The sequence below is a fragment of the Chinchilla lanigera genome, unplaced genomic scaffold (assembly GCF_000276665.1).
Source record: "Chinchilla lanigera isolate Chin_1 unplaced genomic scaffold, ChiLan1.0 scaffold00064, whole genome shotgun sequence".
In the NCBI taxonomy this organism is placed as follows: domain Eukaryota; kingdom Metazoa; phylum Chordata; class Mammalia; order Rodentia; family Chinchillidae; genus Chinchilla; species Chinchilla lanigera.
In genome coordinates this window covers 6,963,230-6,983,080 of record NW_004955465.1, presented here as the reverse complement: position 1 = coordinate 6,983,080, position 19,851 = coordinate 6,963,230, and positions in this window count along the sequence as shown.

Genomic DNA, 19,851 nt, shown 5'->3' with positions numbered 1-19,851 from the left:
TCTGGAAGCTTCCAATGACTTAAATTGGGATTCTAGGGAGCTCTTTCCAGAGCTCGTTGCAGCCCAGGAAGTTTGTATTTGTAATCCCATGAAAAGTTATTAGGATTCTAAAGAGTTAAGCCCAATCTACCACTTCCAGTGCAACCCATGGTGAGAATAAAGACATTAAGGCATATTTGTAGTTATGGGGAGCCAAGGGGTCCTAAGTCCAGTAGCAATAATGCCTATCTGGAACAAAGGCCTATACCCAGGACCAAACCCAGATTTTATTCATTTATGAAGAAGGGAGTGGCTTGAGGTTGAGTGACTGTGAGAATGGTGGGAAATACATGAGTGCTGTGAGCTGGGCTAGGTAGGAGGTCTGAAATCACTTTTGCCACATGCAAAGAGAAGGGTATGCAGAAAGAGTAATCTGCATAACACAACTGAGATAGTATCTAATGTTTTAGGGTCAGTGCTTCAGCTCTGATGAGTAATCTTTGAACGCCCAGGAAGTCATAGCCTCTATTCCCAAGGCTCAATCCTAGCTGACAACATGGAGCATTGGCTCACACGTCCCGCCTCGTCCTGGCTCACTTGAGGAAGCAACGGGGGCACGGGGGTGCTGCTGGGGAAACACGCAAAGATTACCATTAGCATCTTGGCTAGACTGATATGCATGGCCTAAAGCCAACTGAAGGGATAAGGAAACGTCCCGGCAAGCTCTGTACACATCAATACATGGAAATAGGGCCAGGTTCAGCCAAAATGGAGACAACTTCTCCTCCTTCAAGGAGAGTTGCCAGGTGGTCCTCCACAGGGATCACTTTTCCTTTCTGCCTGAAATGAAGCTCTCCTCCTAGATCTCTCTCATCATTGCTGTAGAAACCCCCTCCACCTTTCTTAGATATTATTTCCTCCCTCTCCAGCATTCTGTGATTTCTTTCTTGTTTTGTTTTTGAGTTTTTTTAGGAGAAGAGGGTTTTGAGACAGGGTCTCACTACATAGCTCAGTCTGGTCTTACTCATGGCAATACTCCTGCTTCAGCCTCCTGAGGGCTGGGACTACAGACCTGCACCACCACGACCAGCTTTCTCTCTTGTTTTCGAGAAGCCAATCCACCAGTCACCTCTTGAGTAGCATAAGTTGCATCTTCATCATATTCCCACTGCTAGGACAAAATATCCAACACTGACAGCTTAAAGAAGGTGAGATTTATTTTGCTTCACAGTTTCAGAGGATTTGGTCCGTGGTCAGCTAGCTCCAAGGCAGGAAAAGGATGACAGATGAACATGGCAATGGAAAAGGTGCCCAACACATGGTGGCCAGGAAGTAGGGACAAAAATGTCCCCTTCCAGGTCACATTCCCAGTGTCCCACAAGGCCACACCTCCTAACTCAGCTATGAACTCAGCAATGGTGAACATGGCACCTCCGTAATCCAATCACTTCCCACACAGATGAGAACTCGAGGGAACATTTTAGATCTAAACCATAACAGTAGGCAAATGCTTTGAGTCTCACATGTCTAGAAAATATATTTATTGTTTTCCTACACACTCATTCAAGTATCATCACATCAAGTTCTAAAAGGGAATTAGTTTTCTTTCAGATATTTAAAGTCATTGCTTCATTGTTCCCTTGTTTCAAACAGTGCTGTTGAAAGTCTTCCTAACTACTATTTCTTTCAGGAGGCCTCTTTTCATTTTTTCTCTTTCTCTTTGATTCTTTCCAGTGGATCAATGTTTTATTTTTATTTAGTAAAACTTTGGGAAAATATTACAGATAGGTGGGTTCCCTCAATTGACTCTCCCTGAACTTACAGTTATGTGTTTCTGACCCCCCACTGCAAACCAACTTAGAAGCTGCATGTTTGAGTGTGACAGAAGCCACTGGGACCATGGCTGAAGAAGTGAGAACCACAGTACCACAATGAAGACTGCAGGAAGTGAGCCGGACATCAGAGCTTCACAGTACAGCACTCTGACCTTGGAGAGTCACACTTCTTCCCTGTGCTTTCTCAGAAGATGGAGGCAGCCCCTTGACCTGTTTCACAAGATTCCTCAGGGTTTGCCTAACTGCTGCAAGGTTTGCTACGTGGGTGTGGTTGGACAATCAGGTATGTTGATGGGATTCTGATTTTCATATTTTGGAGTTGCCAGTTTTGTGTTTGTTACTTCTTTCTTGCAACAGAACAGTAGTTCAGCATCCTAAAAGACATCCAAAGGAGTAGTGGGTCAGACTAGATGACCTTGACCTTTGGTCCAGATATACTTGATCCTAAGCCCACACCACAGTCCTACTCTTGGGCATCCAGGGCGTCTTAGGCATGGACAAGATGATTTGTGGGCCTTAACTGCAAGATGGAGCAGTCAATACTTAAGAGTCAACAACATTTAACAAAGATTCATCCCCTTAACATTTACTTTAGATACAGGGCACTTTGATACAAAGAAGTGAATAAAACAGGAGTGGATTTCCCCGGTCACTATACACAGACAGGCCCTCAACTGTTCATGACCCACACCAGTGTTTTCTCATAGGTTCTCACCAAGTTCCAGGTTGTCCAGACTGGGCTTAAACCGAGGATCCTCTCTCCCTCAACCTCCCAAAGTGCTGGGATTTCCAGAGTGCGCCACCATACCCGGCTCCCTGCTCCCCTTCTCATGGAGGCATAAACCTATCACAACCACTGTTAGGTTTAATAAAAATGAGGTCACATCTAAATGTGTGCTTAACATGCGTGAGAAGAGGAGACCAGTATGAAGGAGAACCACAGGTGAAGGACCATGGCTCCCGTAAGTCAAAGGAAGAAAATGGTTTGGGGTGAGCTAGAAAGGAAGAGAAGTTTACATGAGTGTGAAGGTAAAAGTTAAAGTGATGCAACCCAGGTAGGAAGACAAAAATCGAGGAAGCTGAACAAGTCACAAACCTGAAGTTCAGGCAGACTGCTCAGAATGAAGAGGAAATGGAAAGTACTGGAAAACATCAGACATGAGAAAGAACAGATAACTCAGGAAACAGAAAGTAGCTACTGAGAGAAACCCTTCCTCCCCTCTGCTCCCCCAGGTTCTAGAAGCAGTTAACACAATTCACTGTCAGGGTTGACTTTCACTCACACGGGCAGGAAAGCCTCTTTTCCGCAGCCCTGTCACAGTTTCTATTCTGATTTTCCAAAGGTTTTAAAATGTAAGCAATAACAGAAGTTAGAAGGATGGTACAAGGACTACTCCTAGCAACCACTTTGATATAGTGACTGTCAACATGTATACATTTGCAGTCTGTCCCTGAACCATGTGTCACTTCCAGGCATCAAACCTTTGATTTCCTAAATGCTTCAGAGTTCGTCTCCTCAGAATAAAGACATTCTTCTAAAAAGCCACAATTCAATTATTGCATTAAAAAGTTAATAATAATTCCTAGGCAGGAGGTGTAGCTCAGTGGTAGAGCTCATGCTTAGCATATGCAAGACACTGGGCTCAATGGCCAATACCAAAATAATAATGATAATAAAAATAATTCCCTACTATAATTTAATGTGCAGCCCATGTTACAGCCTTCCCAACTTCCCTCCAAATGACTCTTAGAGCTGATTTTTTCTGTTCTTCATCATCTTTCTTATTGTGGTTGTTTTGCATTGGGATATAATGAAGGTGAGCACACCAGAGTGATCATTGTTGTTCTTTAGGTTCCTTTAATCATTTACTCTAGAACATTCTCCATTATCCACATGGTAGTGATATATTTAAGAGTGCAGGGATGTTTTCAAATGAAATTTCCCATATTCTGGATTTGTCTGTATCTTCCTGTCCCTGTTTCACTTGTCCCTAGTTTATCCCTTAAATTTCCTATAAATAGAATAGGTCTAGAGGCTGGATAAGATTCAGGTCAAACATTTTTGGCAAGAGCGTTTTGGAAGTGATATTGTGTACCTTAGGCTGGATCCTTTCAGGATGTACATGAAGCCACACTATTCATCCTCAGTCAAGTTTGGTCACTTCAGTCAAGTTATGATGACAGATTCTCCATTACAAAGTGACCTGTACCCCAGGCAACTAATAACTCTAGAGATCTATCCGCATATGAATGCTATGTCCTGACACAACATTCTACTCCTTGACCTGGCACCCACTGACAATCATTGTTGATAACAATTAGTATATGAACAATTAATAAAATGCCTAAAAGAAGACTGAAAATATGGAATAGAATACTGAATATAAGAAAGCTGAGGTCTTGTCTACGGCCATACCACCCTGAACGTGCCCAATCTCGTCTGCTCTCAGAAGCTAAGCAGGGTCGGGCTTGGTTAGTACTTGGATGGTAGAAAGCTGAGGTCTTGTCCTATTTAGACTCAACTGTTTCCAGAGTCACCAGCCCTTACACAAACATCGTCCTGAAGCAAAGGGCAGAGAATCCCTTGCTTTGGGCTGGCACCTTCGTAAAAAGGAATGCACGACATTTCAGTCTTTCCAAAGAAATTTTGCTTTGAACTTCATCCCTGACCGTAAGCAAGAAAGAGCTAACTAACCAGGAAGTGTGTGGCCATGTTCAAAATCAGGTATTTGGACAGTGCATTTCCCCCACAACAAGGAAATAGTGCGAGCTCAGGCATCCTGCTCCCCTCCGCACTGGGCTGGTTCACAGAACACACCCAACAAGAGGCATTTTTCCAGAATGCTCAGTTCTAAATCACTACTTCTTTCAAAATAGTACTTTGCCTTACTGCTCAAAAACAGGCTTCTTTGAAGACACAAGTGATCCCTTCACCAAGCAGTTCAACCTATACATTGTCATAGAAAACTGTTCTTTTTCAAATCTTAGGAAGTTAAGTCTGTCTTCCAGGGAGCATTTTGGTGAAAGACTGCATCAAAGACTATCTCCTACAGACTCACATATTCAAATCACTTTGGATTATCTCAAAACATGTTTTTGTTTTTGTTTTTTTCAAGACACCTGCTATTGAAAACTTATGTTCTGATTCTGGAGCATTCTAATGCAACGCATAACAAGCAAGAAAAATTTACTTTAATCCACATGAGAAGTAAACGCAGACCCTCCAGCAAAGAGCTGAGAATCTTTCAAGGGAGGTCAGTCATGTAGAAATACTGTGACAAACATAACACTGCAGAGTTGGAACTGGGGTAGGAGCCAGGCAGGAGGCTGTGGGGGAGGGACGGCACAGGCCACTTCTCCGACTTGAGGAATCAGAGAAGGTGTCTCCAGGGGACTCCCCCAGAATGGAAAATGATTCCCCATGGTGGAAATGGACTCCCGGGAAGTCGGCCAGGGCTGAGTCACCAGGTCACCGTGCAGGTCTGAAGGCGGGCTACACTCTTCAAACTGCACTTTCATAACTCCCTAGAGAGCGCTATCATTATTTCAGGGGAATTCCTTTATAAATCTTGTGGGATTTTTATTTTTAAAAAGTATTTTAAGATTATGCAAATGTAAATTCACTTTGGTTTCATTTTGGGGGGTGCATTTGTTCTAAGAAGGAAAAGGGCTTATAGTATCAAGCAAACAGTTGCAACAGAAAGCTTAGACTCCTGATGAGTGGGGAATTTGGAATCACTGCTCCGGAGAGCAGATGCTGGCTAAATGCTGAACTGACAAATTCTTTAGATTTCATATATACGTAAAGGCCTATAGTGTCGCTTTTCAACGGTTAACCCTACCCGACCCCCACCAGTCCTTTGTCCTTGTCTTGTGTGGCCCACTTACCAACAAACTGGTTTCTCACCAGCACTTCATTTCCCTCTTGCACAAGTGAATACAAATTTGCCAGAGACTAACTTTACCATGACTCAGAAAAACCCATCTAATCAAAACATTCTAACGATTCACAAAGGAGCGGGCCAGGAGCTCTGCACAGAAGAGATTTATTGCCAATTACATAATCTCACCATTGGCATCAGCCGTGCAGCACCTTGGGCATGGAAGCCAATTCTTAATTTGAAAATAAAATTCAGAGGGAGGGAAAAGCAGCCTGATGTTTCTGGTGCACATTAAAATCATGCAATCTTTTTCTAAATATATAACTGGTGCCATTATTTTTAATCATGAAAGGAAATGACACCCTTCTCTCTTTTATAGAGTTTAGAGCTGGAAGAATTTCCTTCATGTTAGGGTTGAAAACTCCGAAGATTCTAGTCCCCAGAATCCAGAGAATATTTTAACTTTATACTCTTTTGCTTTTCCTTTTCACACTAAGCACAGCAACAACAAAAGCCAGGCTAAGGGAGTAGCTCAGTGGTAGAGCACTTGCTTAACCATGAGTGAAGCCCTAGGTTCAGTCCTCAGAGCAGCAAAAAAAAAAAAAAAATCTGTGCCATCTCTCATTATGTGATGATAAAACAAGGGGACATTGATGTTATCTTGGCCGCTGAAAAAGAGAAGCTTAAACCAAAAATGGCCTCCTTGGTCCAAGACACCAAATACAATTTAACAAATGGAGTTCCTTCAGGCTCACCTTGAAATCCCCTTTCCCTAAGAAAGATCACTTCCTTTCTGCTTTGCTTCTGACACAACAGGGGCTGCTTGATAAAGAATCACACTAGGAAGCTGGCCCACCAAACACAGAGCATCTGAATTACAGCATTGCCCACTGAAGGTGCAGTAAAAATAACTAGAAAAAAAAGAGCCTGGGAAAGGAGTCAGACTGGAAACAAACACCGCTGATGATGCTGGCTATTGTTACCCAGTGTTCAGTTACTTTGGTTCCTAGCACCATCCTTGTCATCGGAAGCGGCGTCAACATTTGCAAAATGGTGCAGATCAGAGCACCAAGCTATTCTGACAGAAGGATGTATGACAAATGAGCTTATCACACAACTGCTATAAGAATTATAAATGCTATAGTAAATGACATTTTAAAACAATAGTTATAAGAGGTCATTATTTTGGAATAGGCTCTTGTACTAGGCTGTGAAAGACCAAACTAAAAAGAAAACAGATCACCAAACTGAAACTTAGCTATTATCTGGCCTTCAGAGAAATCAAGAAAGAGAGAGAGAGAGAGATTGAGAGAAAGAGAGAGCGATCACAACCAAACTTCTCAAACAGGCTTCTTTAAATCAATGTGGCAACAAAGGTCTCTCTCTATTAATCCCTACCAAAAACTAATTTAAAGGAGACTTTCCTATTGTTCTGCCTCCTGCCCCTGCCCTACCAGGAGAGTAACTCTGAAATGAACGATCTGCCTTTGCTGTGTTTTCTTCAGCCCTTTTCTGTCTGTAAAACCAAGCGCCTCTGCTCAGCTCGTGGAAACATTTTCTCTACTGATGAAATGAAGTGTTGCCAGATTCTAGAATTACAAATGAAGTCAAATGGGGATCTTTAAACTACACTTGTTGTAATTTTGCCTTTTGATTGTTGTGTGAGTCAGCCTTGTGTCACTGTGACAGAACACCTGTGATAAACAGGTGCAAGGAAGAAAATGTTCTTTAGGCCTCTGGTTTCAGAGGCTTCAGCCTGTGGTTACTTGGTCAGGTTGCTTTTAGGAAAGAAGGAAGGAAAAGGGAGAGAGAAAATGCAAGAAGGAAATAAATTAATTGCTCGGTACCAGTTTAGAAGTGGCCAGTGAGCACTTCCAGGAGCAGACAATATTGCAGTGGTGATCAATATCAATGCCCTGGGGTCAGACTAATGCAATTCAATCCTGGCATTGACCTAAATGCCTGGTTTAACCTCACTCCACCTCAGTTTCTTTATCCATAAAATGGGGATGACCACCGCCAGTCTTACATTGTGCAAGCCAAGGGAAGGGCTCCACATGGTGCTTGGGACCAAGTCATAAGTGCTCGCTACTACCACTGTTATGATCACCTCCACCATGTCCCTCCCCACCACCCAGCTAATCTCTGAATAATTGTGTCTTCTCTGCTTCTGAAGATCCCTGGACAAGGATACAGGAATTCTCCCCTCCAGGAAGCTTTGGCTGTAATATAAATAAAATATTGAAAAACAATTAAATAGCAAGTTAGAAAATAGGGTCAACATTTCCACAGTGAGTGAGTACAGTGCGAGTCTGCCTTCTTCTAATACACAAAAGTTTCCCTTGGCAGTTAACTTATCAAAGTCATCTACTTTACAGCCTGGTTGACCAAAAAGAAGAATTCAGAAATGAAGTTATCACAGGGTTTCCTAACAGTCCAAATTTACATCAGGCAAAGAAAAGGAAAAAGAGACAGGATGGAGGTGCTTGATGGCTTGTTAGGAAATAGAAAATATTCTTAGATCAAATAGAAGTCATTGGCTCAATTGTTCCTTAAATTTCTCTTCCACGTACTGGATTTTTTGTATTTGTTCAGTTGATTTTTGTTAAGTAAAATGTTTTAGGCCATATTTGTAGTCATTATATGCTTTCACAGATGGAACAAGCCTGCTTCAAGATCCAATTCTTTATCTAAATAAATTCACCAAATAACTAATTAGTGTTAAACAAAAGTGGCACAAAAGACAAAGTTAAAACAAATCTCAAGAAAAGTAAACTCTCTGATTCAGTAGCATAATCAACCACTTTTGACCATTGGCAGAGAACCAAGCTAACTGTGAATCCTCATTTCTTCACCAGTTACAAAGCTCTATGTTCCTATAAGATCCCCAAGGTTTGCTACCCTCCCAGGTGGGTCTCACTGAGCTGTGGTTGACCCGCCTGTCCTGGTGACATCTTCCCAAAGCCCATATATTTTGTGGTTGAGTTTTCTTCCTACAGAAAACACAACTGTAAAGGGTCTGGGGTGTGGGCTAGTTTAAATGAAAGGCACAGCAGAATGAGTTGACTGCCAGCCACAGCAGCCCTCCAATAGTCTACCACATTCTTGTCATTCTTCTGCAGAACCACCTATAGAATTAGCTTGACGTACATTGTGATCCCAGGCATTAAATCTGCCACTAATTCCCACCACCCACTGTGAGTCATAAACCATTGAATCCAGGACTCCCTTCAGTTTCCAAGAGCTAATAATTTAAAAATATAAATGATTTCACAAAAGTTTAGTGTTGTCCCAACTAGAAACATGTGGTGACTTTGGTTGTTGCTTTTGACTTAGTTGCTAGTCCATAATGCTGACATATGTGCGTCTCTAATAAGCTCTAATCTCACATGTCATGACTTTCTTAAGCAAGATAAAGTTAAGAAAGTATTTTAACCAAGGGGAAAGCTGGCAAGGCTATGGTAAAAATAGACTGAGAAATCACTAGGCTAGCATTGGGTGGCTGAGAATAGACCTGCCCCAATCTAGCCCCTCCGAAAGAGAGATACAGTAGTAGTATCAGCCTGGCCAGTGAAGCTATTCTTAGAAAAACAAAGCAAAAGATCCAAATCCACTTCTTAAAGCAGTGGAGGTCAGAGTTTTGTTTTATTTTCTTGTTTTTACCAGTTTCCATGGTAAAAAAATATATATTTACACTGGGGCCTGGTATACAGACACATAAGCTGAAACAAAGGCTTCGTCACTCAATACTTTCTTCAACCACAAGTGATACACAGCTGTGTTTTCTAACTGGTTTCCATTTCATTTGTAAATGTTGGTGTGAAGTACTGTGTTCATTTTCTAACATTGTGACAAAGTACCTGAGATAAACAACTTATAAGAAAGAAAGATTCTGGCTCACTATTTTGAAGGTTATGGTCCATGGTTACTTGACTTTGTTACTTTTGAGTCTGTGTTGAGACAATACAATATGGCAGGAGCACATGGTAGGTGAAGCCCTCACCTCATGCAGCCAGGAGGCAAAGAAAAAGAGGAAAGAGCCAAGGTCTACTTGTCCCCTTCAAGGCCATGTCTCCAATGACCTACTTCCTCCCCCTCGTCCCTACCTCTTAAAGGTCCCACCATGTCCCAGTAGAACCACAGACTGGAAACAAAGCCTTTAATATACAAACCATTGGGATCACTTATCCAAATCACACCATTAGTAAATGCTTTCACTAGCCACTGTAATTTAAAAGACTGCACCCTAGAAACTCATTCTCCACACAGCTAAGATAATTCTAACCAAACTAACATAACAGCAGGCCACGGATATGTCCATCCACAGTTGGGGATGAGAAACTTGATTAGATACTGTGTTATTCAGCTTTCCACCACTATAATAAATACCTGAAATAATCATCTTATAAGGTGGAAAGGTTGAGCCTGAATTCACTAGACTTGGGGCTGTCAGACACAGTGTAAAATAAGGTAAATAAAAGGAGAGAACAGAGCAAAGATACACAGTGGAGGCTGAGGTGTGCTGGCATTTCTGCTCCACCACCCCTTCCCATTGCCAGAATTTCCCCAACCAGGTAAAAATTGAATGTTTGTTTCCTGATGAACTAAATGGTCTCAGAAGAAAAGAAAACTTTAGATATTATAATACTGCTTTCTTCAAGAAAAATGTCCAGCTCACAATTTACCCTGCTCTGGACACCCACCCATTAAAAAGCATCCTCCAGACCCAAAGATTCAAATCAGCTCCACGTCACCAGGTATTTTTGATAATATTTCAAGTTGAGGAACTGAGTCACCAAAATAGGAATCCAAAGAGACAGAGATCATGTAGGAAAGGAGGGAAACTTTAAAAATAAAAACTAAGAAACTGATTACTCTCTTTAAAAAAAGGAGAGAAGATAGTGAATACATAAAACCAGAAAAAATGCTTTTAAAATTAAACAGTCAGAAAACAAGAAATAAGATCATTAAAATTTCAATAGACAATTGGAAGATAAAGTCAAAGAAACCTCATGGGGGTGTAGCCAATGGAATTGAGAGAAAGGATACAAGAAAATACTGTTTTTCATGACGTATCTTAGAACTAGTCAAATGTTAAAATATTTATGCATAGTACTTGATTAGAAATAAATATTTATACAATCTAAAATACTGTAAAAATTTTAGGGAGAAATGGCCAATTTAAAAATCATCAGGTACATGGGAGGAGAGAAATGCTCTAGATTGCTCCCTGAGGCAGAGGCAATGATTTGGAATCTCAGCAACTGGAGGACCCTGAGTAACTCCTCTCTGCCTCAGAGAGGAGTTACCTCAGGTTTCTCAACTGTAGACCAACAGTCACAATTCTTTCTTTGGAGGTTGGGGTGAGATTTGAATGAAGAGACACATAATCCTTCAGGTAATGAGAAACGAATACACAGAAACATAAAGAGAGGAAGAGGGCCTGGAAGTCCCTAGGAGACAATGAATACTTCATCATTGATTAGCTTCTGTTTTTTCTACCTCTTCTTGGAACCTCATCTTCTAGCAGAGGGTGGCATATTTCAGTGGAAATTGGTTGGATGAGAAAGAAGTGTTTTAAAAAACACTGCGGCGCTGTCTCTCTGCCTCTCTCCTAGGGCAGAGGTAACTGGCCAAATTCAAGACGTTGTGATACGCTTTTCAAGGTTTCACCTTGGACTTGTCTTTGCAGCCTGTCTCATTCCCGTCGTTGCCTCAGCCCATCCTGCACCTCGTGGCCCAGTTTTGCACAGCCATGGCCTAACCCTGAAGCCTCATCCTGCCTTGTACACAGATGCCCTCTGCTCACCGTCTGGAAGCCTTTTCTGAGTGATTAGTGATTCTAAGCCAAGTAAAGGAGCAAGGGCTGGTGCCTGTGGGGCTGGACCCTGCACCCGAGAAGGCACAGTGGAAACACTGTACTGATGATACGGAGACCTCACCACAGGAAATGGAGGTGCTTTCGCAGCACAGTGATGGCAGGACTGAAGAACCACAGGGACGTTTAGAAGCTGATCCAGTGGCTGGTCACAGAGTCAGGTCACCCTGACTTCTCACCAGCTGATACTTCCAGGAACACCACAAGGGCAGGTTCAGGTTTCACCTTCATGCAGGTCGCTGAGTCTGGTGCCCTGGTTGGAGGCAAAAGCTTTTGAAACCTTTTCTCACTAGTATCTGTCCACAGTACAGGATGCATTCCTATGACCAGCCAGTGCCCTACCTCTGCTAGCAGAGCCCTGGTACACAGTAACTGCCCTTGGCCAACGGCCACTCCCTTTGGCAAGCATGGGTCCTGGGCTGAATCCGTGACTGAGGTCTGCCTCTGGGGAAGACCTCTCTCCCTGAAGCAAGAGTATTAAGAGAAGGGAACACTTCTTCCAAGGCTGCCTGGCCTCCTTCTAAGGGATGTTGCTATGTGTGAAGTGGTCGTTACACTGGGCAGCCATCTTTGACTAACAGGCAGGATGTTGCTAACACACTAAAGATGGAGTAGTACCAAGCTAGAAAGAGCCCTAATCCTGGGTGCTGTCACAGAGCCACCCTGGGCCCATCCTAGTGCTCAAAACCAAGGGTCATTGGATCTTCTGTTGCTTACAACCAAAGTGATCCTCTGGGAGCAGAAAAGAGAACCATATTACTGCCTGCCTGCCTCAATTCTTTCATGGGGGATCAAAGTCACCCAGTTCTGCCACACATGTCATTGTCGTTAAAAGAATGTCCTCAGAACTAGTCTGGAGTTGAGTTTTTAACAAAAATAAATCCATGCCTTTCAGAATTACAAGTGCAATGGAACTAATTCAGATTACTCAATCAATGGCACACACATTGTGTCACTAAGGATCACTGTGGTTGTAAGCAACAGCACATTGGAAGAAGTTGTCTGCTTTTTGAAATGGCCACCTTCAAAAACAATGCATACTAGGAAAGATGAACCCCACATGTTTCTTCTTCCAAAAAAATATCACAGCCACATCTCATAGTTGGACCAGTTTGGTTCCCATGACCTCTCCAGTCTCTGTTCAACCTTAGTGGATTAGCTACTACCTACCTAAGTGGCTCAAATTTGAGCAAAATGTCAGGAACTATTGAGATGTCCAGAATGGACCATCTTCCTCTGAAATTTCTGTTGAGTACAAGCTGACATCCACGTGGGAGGAGCAACTTTTTATGACTTATGGCTAAGAGCATCCATAAACACAAGATGCAAGTATACCCAGTTTTCTCCCATGCAAAAATCAGCTGAGGCTGTAGAATGTGTCTGGGATGTGCAAGAGGACATGGGCGTTAGGTGTCATAGGTAGCGTCGGTGACATTTGCCAATGTACGGAGCTCTGCTAAGCAGCAGGTACCATTCTAAACTACAGTTCAGCTCCTGTCACCCTCTCAACATCCCACAGGACAGCTGTTCTTAGCAACCCCTCCCCAGGGAAGTGTGGAAGCCAAAACACAGAGAAGTTAAGTAACTGCCCAAGGTCACTCAGCAAGGAGATGGAACAGCTGGACCTGCACCCAGGCAGTAGAAATCTAGGGCCAGGTGTTTTTATTGCCACCCGCACAGGCTCCCTGGTCACGGAAGATTGCCCAGATGCCATCCTTTGGTCCACAATCTTCACCTTTGTTCTCATCTCCACTGTGGAGATGAAGAAGCAGCTGGAAAAGTGAGCAACCTCTGTTCCACACTCAGAGCTCATGCTTTCTCTCCACAGTTGCCCCTATCCTCTTGGTCTCCAGGCCACACCCTCTGCCCCCCTCACTCACTCCCACTCAGGCCCAGCCCCTCCGCTTCCCCGCTGCCGGACGCTGCCGCGGGCTTTCGTGCCAGCCGCTTGTTCCTCTAACAAGCCCAAGCCCTCACCACTCTTCCAGACTCTTGCCTTTCAGAAACGTGTTCCAGCCCCAGGTGCTCTGTAGAGAGGACACAGACAGATGAGAAGAAAAATCAAAATAACTGAACACACACACAAAAAAACCAGGGGCCCAAGCCCTTTACCCCTGCTCAATAGACACCCACTAAAACCATGGTCCAGATGTCCACTTTTTAAAAATTCAGTTCATTTCTACGCATTTCAGGCTCATAGACGCAATCACAACCATTGCTCTTAATGTGTGTTGAACACTTCTTTCACTTAAAAAAAAATCTTACAAATAAGGTCTGCAGCGGCAATAGAATTAACACACTCAATTCTGAGGATAATCGAGGCAACCTCATGTATTCTTTTTCTACATGACAAAAGACAGCTGTCATGCCTTAGTCACCGGATTATGGTGCTTTGCTGTCATGACAATAGCGCTGCTACGGTTTCTTTCCTGTGCCTGACTATCTAGGGCTCCGGGAAACCAAGTGTGCCCAGCGCCGCCCTGGGAGGTGCCGTGACCTTCAGCGAGAGGATGACAGATTTCCTTCTCGCTTCTCCTCACCCACAGAGGCCGCTCGGTGCTAAATGATCACCTCCCTGAGGAGGTGGGAAGTGACATTCAGTGGCAGCCACAGACTAAGATTGGGGGTGTGTGACGCTACATGGCCTTGCGGTTGCTACTTTACTTTTCTACTCTGCTGTTGACTGCAGCCCACCACGCACTCATTCACTCACTCCCAGCTGTAAAGGAAGACAATGCACCTGGCTCACCTGCGCCTTCACCCTCTCCCTGTGCTGTCCCTCAGAATGCAAAGGAAGATGCAGGACATCAGATGGACAGGTGAGGGGACAGCAGTGATTTAGCCACTCAGAGATGTGATTTACTCAGACACCCTAGACTCGAGGACCATCTCCCTTGTTCCTCTCCCCTCCCTGCCTGACTGTAGAGAAAGAAGGTGGAAAGGGTCCCTTCCATGGGCACCACCTTTTCTTGGACATCTGTTGCACAGTGGTGGGGGAGGCAGGATTTGAACACAGGGCCCCATAGCCATGTCTGCCATGGCCACACGCCCTCCAGCAGGAGGGCCCGCAGCCCTGCTGTGGCTCAGTGTTGTGCAGCTGTGTGAAGAATGTGTCAGAGCCATTTCACACTGCCCAGCGTCTCTCCGTGCCACTAACGAATCCCTGTGAGGATCACCCAGTGTCAGTCGTACCACCTGCTTGGTTAAGCCAGGCCCATGGTAGCAGATACTCCTGTCCCTCATCACCTGCTGGGCCCACGGTGGCAGTTACTCCTGCCCCTCACAGTCCAGTCCACACAGGCAGGGCCCACAGCACCCTGCTTTATGCCTTGCATCACAGCCCTCTCACCCCCTGCCTCTGGGCTTCCCTGATTCCTCTGCAGAGCCCGTGCAGGGCCTCCTCCCTGCAGGCCCACGGCCTCTCCCGTCACACGTGCTGAGTGCAGAAGAGTTGGGCAGGTGGAGACCACTGACTCAGCTCACTCCCGCTGGCTCCGTGGACCACGACTCATGGCGCAGCCCCTGTGGCTGCCTTGGGATCTGGCTTTCTCTTGCTGGAAAATCTGGGTGTGTCAGCTTCGGCCTCAAGCTCTGGGTTTTAGTAAAGTAAGGCTAAGGTAGGAATGGATATGCAGAAAGGCAAAGAGGTGGCTGTGGAAAGAACCTAGAGCGCTCCACCCCCCAGGCTTTTACCTGCAAGACAAGTCCATGTCCTTGTATTTAAGCTACAGCTCCCTGGGCCTCCCTTATCTGCACTGGTCCTAATGGAGACAGAGTGGGTGTGAACTGTCTCTGAGCTTCGATCTCCCTCCATCAGTCACCAGGCATCATTAAAACACCTCTCTCCCTCAGCCCTGTTCCACTTTCTCTAGCTCTGCTGCCCATATAGTGTTCCTACAAGGTAAGGGGAGCTGGTGCCCGGATTTCTTCCCTGCTGACCTACCTAGCATGTAAAGGATGAGGGGACAGTGTCTCTGGGAGGTCATATGATTAGCCTAAGGACAAGAGAAGGAACTCCCTGGCCTTCAGCATTCCTGTGCGTTAGGAAGCACTTCATTTCACTTCTACCCTTCCTAGTCTGCACTGTTTGGAAGTCACATTTCTAATTGTCCTCTGAGGCACTCATTCCTTGGGTTGCCTTTTTTCCTGACTTGGATTTATGAATGGCCTTGTGTCCACCGGATGTGGTGGTGCACCTATAATTCCATGTACTTGGGACGATTGCTTGAGCCCAGAAGTTTGGGACCAGCCTGAGCAACATAATGAGACCTTATCTCAAACACACACACACACACACACACACACACACACACACACACACACACTAAAATAATAAAAGAAAAGAAAATAGAAGAAAAGGTTCTGTGCCTGGCATAGGACAAGGCACACACAAAAGTGACGTGTATCCAGACAGAATTTCTAGGAAGCAGTGGTGGTTTGAGGCAATTCTTTCACTCATCCTGGAATGGGAAGAGCTGAGGATGGTGCTGAAATGAGGCTGAGATGGAGGAGACACCAGCCTGGCCATCAGGGATGGCAGTGAGAAAGAGTAGAACCGTAGTCCCCGCCTTCCTAATTACACCTTCAGTTACTCATGGTCAACTGCAATCTGAAATAGGAAGATGAAAATTCCAGAAATAAGCAATTCCTAAATTTTGCCTTGCAAAGCATTTTGAGTAGCATGATGAAATCTCATATGACCCTGCCCCATTCTGCCTGAAACGTGAATCACTCCTTTGTCTGGCATACCCTCGTTATATACGCCACCTGCCCATTAGTCATGGATAGCGTCCTGGTTTAGCAGATGGATTGCTGTGGTGCCACGGTGCTGGTGTTCAAGTTATCCTTGTTTTACTTAACAAAGGTCCCTGGGCACAGGAATAGTGCTGCAAATGAGCCCCAGGGCAGAACCCATAGGGGGGCACAGCAACTCTGGTACTGTGTGGCATAGATGGCTGCAGGACATAGATGAAAAATAATCACCATATAGACAGGGTTTAGTAGTATCTGGGGTTCAGTGCATCCACCCACTGGGGAGTCTAGGAATACCCTCTATGAGTAAGCAGAGACTGCTGCAAACCTGTGGGTTTTAAGCCACTGATTTGGAGGGATGTTTGTCTACCACAACATAATCCAATCCTGTCTGACTAATACATGCATTAAACAGACAGGTCTTATTCAAAGATCCTGGCTCACTTTGATTTTTTTAAAGGGGCCAAACCAAAGTCAGTTTTATTAACACACCAAGGACTTTCTAAATTCCAACAACCCTGAGCTCCTCAGGAAGGGCAGGATGCATTCATGGAGAGGGTTCTAAAAGCCTTCAAAATGAAAGCCAAGGGTGTGCTTTTGTTCCAGGCCCACAGACCTGTGTCAAAAAAGAGTGGTTTCCAGATAAGACATTCCTGCTAACCCAAAATTGCTCTTATTTCAAAAAATCTTTTGAAATATGCAAGCAATTTGTAGTTCTCCACTTAGGAAGAGACAAGATATGCTTGTTCCCATGCTAGCGCTCTGAAGGAACCCACTGTCATAAATTCCACCAGCCCCTAGAAATAAGTCCACCCCTCTGTGGCATCCTCCAGCCCATCTGGAAACAACATAGTTCTCCAGAAAGGGGTGGGATGAGCACCTTTACTCTGAAAGTATCCTAGGATCTGTGTTGGTAAGCTTTCCATCACCTGAGATAACCAACTTCTCAAAGTCAACGTTTCTCTGGCTCACATTCTGGAGGTTTCAGCCTAGCATGGGTGGCCCCATTGCTCTGGGCCTGCGTGAAGCAGCACATCATAGTGAGAGCACATGGTGACTGGACCCCCCTTGCTGTATGGTCAGGAAGTAGAAAGAGAGAGGAAGAGGAAGTGCTGATAACCATGCCTGTAATGCAGGGGTATTTGGAGGACTTTTACCCAAACCATAGCAGGATGGAAAGAGGACTTAGCTCTCTGGGCTAGCCCCATCCAAGACTCCCCTTTATTTGTGAAAACATGCCAAAATCAGGGATATATTTTCTGGTGAAACTCAGGAGGATTAAACATTTTGAGGACAACATGGAATCATTGTGCAAAACTATAAGCTCTTTGCTTAAAAAAGAAACCTTTGCTCCCTTTGAGCTTGTAATCTTTGTGAAATCTCTGCACACTGTAGCTCTGGCTAGAGCTAATATTGTCCTTGTTGGAACGCCCAAGGAGGTTCTCCTCCTGCCCAGTCCCACATGTGGCTTTCCATTGTCAGGGGACCTTGTCTGGTCCTCTATGTCTTTGCAAACCTCCAGAGCCACATTCCACCAACCTCCCCCATGCAACTTTGACACTTACCTCCCTGCCAGCCACGGAGTTTTACTTAATGTCAAGCCATCAGCAGAAACCCTAACACTTAATTATGCGATTAACTGTCTCAACGTGCCATTTCCTTATCCAGCAGCTGTGTAAAACCTTGTAAAATAGCAGGAATCACAGCTCATTTTCTTTTATTTTCATCCTGCCCCCTCCCAACAAGGATTTTCTGCTTGTGTAATAAGTCACTCAACCAAACTCTGTCTGCTTCATTTCATGCAGGGGTTGAACTTAAGGCTGTTTTCTTAATTTATTAAGAAATAGATTTTGAAGGTCCAAGCATCAACAACTAACACCACGGGGCCACAAAGAGTCTTCCACATGCCATCCACCAGGGGCATGGTCCCGTTTCTCTCCCATAGAGCCAGTTGCCACTTCTGCTAGTGACCGCCGAGTCCTCTGTGGGGACAGTTTCAAGATGCTGCGTGTTCCAGCGCAGGACTCCAGCTTTTCCTTTCCTGTGCACACTCTGTCTTCTGCAGATTTCCTCGCAACTCTTCTGGCCTCATTTGCCTTGCTGTGCACTTCCACTAAGTTTCCTTTTATTCTGCTGATAGAATGGGGTGAGGGGTGGAATCAGCAGGGATTGATGGGAGCCTGAGTGCAGGTTTTGTCTTGATCACTCTGAGCCTGAGATCCCATGTTCAAAAAACGGGACTGAATAGACACTAATGGAACTCAGAGGCTCCCTCCCACTTTGGCTCTGCACAACTTCAGGTCCGGCCCTGCTCAGACGTCCCTGGGTCTGTGCTCCAACTGGCCTTCTGGCCACGGTGTGCTTAATGGTGTTGGTAGTTTGGGGGAAAGCTGCCTCTTAGAGCCCTTCAGGTACAGCAGGGCTGTAGAAGCAGGAGCTCCAGACTTCTCTGGTGGCCGCTGACCTCACACAGCCCACACACTGGAGCTGCCTCTTGTTATGTGTCAACCCTCTGGGCAAAGATTTGTGAACTATTGGACATTCACACTCAGGTTAAGATGATCATCAGGTTCACCGTGAGGGAAGTGAACTTCTCACCCTGTCTGCTTGCTGAATTAAAACACACAGAGAGAAAGAAAAGGCACATTGGTAGAAAGGGGAAGAAGAGCTCAAGGGACTTCTTTTTGATATGCTAAAAATGCTTTCCAATGGATGGTTGTGGAAGTTGCCCTGAATACACTAAAACACACTGGCTTAGGGGGCTGTGTGGTATGTGGGGAACATCTCAACAAAGCCACTTCATGCAGACAGGGAAGTCTCAGAAGAGGCCCTCACATCTCCCAGTGCTGTCAATGGAGGCTGGGAGGGAGATCACACAAACACAGGCCAGCACAGGGACAGAGTCGGGCTGAGGGCTGTAGGCTGGAAGGAGCTCATGACAAGGAGGGTTGGAGCCCAGCCAGGACTGTGGGGATGTACTGGTTGATCCCAGGGTCCAAAATGGCAGATCAGCAACCAGGCTGTCTCTCCCCCATCAGGGTAGGCAGCGACTCTGCACAGAGAGGAGGCTGAGCCAGGCTGCCCACGGCATGGGTCCCTGCCCACCTCAAGACCCCTCAGCCTCTGTCCCCTCTCGTGCCAGTACCACAGTGCTAAGGGTCCTGGGGGGTTCAAGGTTTCAGAGAAGTGAAAAGATATAGATAGATGGGTAGGTGGGTGAAAGATAGATAAATAGATAGACAGACAGATAGAGATAAGAGATAGAGAGAGAGAGAGAGGAGATTTAGAGAGATGGGGAGAGAGAGAGAAATCTTCATCCATCTTAATTGGTAAATACAGTGAGTTTATTGCAATAGTAAATAAAATAAAAGCCCTTCATTATCTGGATAGCAACTGGACCACTTTGTGGATGTTTGGCAGCTAACATGGCAGCTACGTGAGAAGATGAGTGTGCAATGCCTGGTACGATTCCTGGCACACTGTAAACTTCAAAGCTCATTAGTGCTGCTAATCTTCACCTTTGATG